The sequence below is a fragment of the Somniosus microcephalus genome, unplaced genomic scaffold (genome assembly GCF_052327205.1).
Source record: "Somniosus microcephalus isolate GS21.2 unplaced genomic scaffold, FLI_Smic_1.0 unresolved_chr4, whole genome shotgun sequence".
Taxonomy (NCBI): domain Eukaryota; kingdom Metazoa; phylum Chordata; class Chondrichthyes; order Squaliformes; family Somniosidae; genus Somniosus; species Somniosus microcephalus.
In genome coordinates this window covers 10770326-10772635 of record NW_028225182.1, presented here as the reverse complement: position 1 = coordinate 10772635, position 2310 = coordinate 10770326, and positions in this window count along the sequence as shown.

Below are 2310 nucleotides of genomic sequence, written 5' to 3'. Positions count from 1 at the left end.
AATACAGCGCCTCAAACTAATACAGCACCTCAAAGTAATACCGCACCTCAAACTAATACAGCACCTCAATCTAATACAGCATCTCAAACTAATACAGCACCTCAAAGTAATACAGCACCTCAAACCAATACAGCGCGTCAAAGTAATAAAGCACATCAAATTAATACAGCATCTGAAACTAATACAGCTCCTTAGACTAATACAGCGCCTCAAACTGATACAGCACCTTAAACTAATACAGCACCTCAAACTAATACAGCACTTCAAACTAATACGGCACCTCAAACTAATACAGCACCTCAAACTTATACAGCACCTCAAACTAATACATCACCTCAAACTAATACAGCACCTCAAACTAATACAGCACCTCAAACTAATAAAGCAACTCAAACTAATACAGCACCTCAAACTACTACAGAACCACAAACTAATACAGCACCTCAAACTAATACAGCACCTCAAACCTAATCAAAAATAAGGAATGTCAGAAGTGGGATCTGAACCCACACTTCCAGGGGAGACCGCTCGACCATCCTGACTTCTAAACATTATGTCCGGGCACCTGCAAGTTGATTCTGAACGAATATCTGTGATCGTGTATTGTCCGCTTATTTAACTGATGCCATCAGGCTCTTCTCTCCCTGACTCTGGGGAAACAGTGAGACAGAATTTCGAGCAAGCGTCTGGTTATTGTGAAACAGCAAAGAAAATATTAAATCCGGATTTATCCAAAAAAGTTGTGACCCGACCTGATTTGAACACACAGCTAACGTTGCGCCATGGGGTCGACAACAACAAGCGTGGATGTTTATATATATAAACGATCCTCAATAAAAGGCCTTTAAAATCCCACTCCCACTCGGTGTCAGACAGCTGCAGAAGTAGCGCTTACCTGTCACTCACCGGACGTCTTTTGTTAAACTGTGGTCTTTTTTTCACGGGAAAGCATCATTAATAAACCGATAATTATCTTTTGCACAACTAAAGGAATGCTAACGGAGCGAGAATCGATTCTTCAATCATTTGTTCTGTGCTTTGCATGTTAACTGATATCCATATCTCATTTTACACACTGTGCTTTAGGAACCTGGTTTAAAATGTTCATTGCTGATGACACCAGGAATCTGGGCCAACTTTTGTCAAATTGAACAGGACCGGTTATTTCTACCATGCACAGAAAATAGAATCAGCAGTGAATATCAACTCCAATGGTGCTGACTTTCAGAGTTAACGCAGTCAGGTTTGCAATCAAGTGAAATAATTTCACAGTGAAAAGATTGTAAGTGTTACTCGCATTTGTGCCTTTAATTAAAGTTTGTGGCGTCTGACTCCCGTTCATGTCTCTTCTTCCTCCGTTGAATAAAACAGGAGGGGCTGGACGTTGACCAGACTGCACTGCCCCTGATATCTGTGAGCTCAACCTTTTTATTGAGTGGTTTCTCGCCCTTTGATCGGCTGCAGTGTGACGGTTACCGTGTTCGCCTCACACGCGATGGATCCTCGGTGAATCAGTTTACTCTCACTCAAAGTTATCTATTTAGTGAAGTGAAATAAGAGCAATTAAAGAATAAGTGAGCAGTCACTGCAGCCCTTTTGGTTAGAGAATGTACTCGGAAGCAAGCTTAAACAAAATGCTCTCGCCCGGGATCGAACCAGGAACCTCCCGCGTTGAAAGCGAACGTGATAGCCACTACACTAAGGCAACCGCTGACTAATGACTTTTAACAGAAGGGAACTGACCAGTGAAGCAACTCTCTGCTGATTGGTTCACCTTAAACAGCATCACTCATGTAAAGGATGAGCTCACCAATATCAGGCGCAGTGCAGTCTGGTTAATGTCAAAACCCTCCTTTCTTGTTAAACAGAGGAAGAAGAGACATGAACCGGAGTCAGACGGCACAAAATTTAATTAAAGGCACAAATACGATTAACACTTACTTGCAATCGTTTCACTGATAAAATCTTTCACTTGACGTAAAAGCTGACTACGTTGAATCTGAAAATGAGCAACGTGGGATATTTTGTTCACTACTGATTCTATTCTCTCTGATCAGCTGTGCAGCAGTGTCCGTAGTGTATCGGTTATCACGCTCCCCTCACACGCGGAAAAATCCCCGGTTCGAGCGCAAGTAAACACAATGCATTCGCAAAAATTTTATTCTGTTCAGTGAATAGTCCTGTTAATTTTAGCAAAAGTTGCCCCAGATTTCTGCTTTCATAAGCAATTAATATTTTAAACGAGATTCCTAAAATGCAATGTGTAAAATGAGATATGGTTAACAGTTGATTACTTACAAAGGGCAAAAT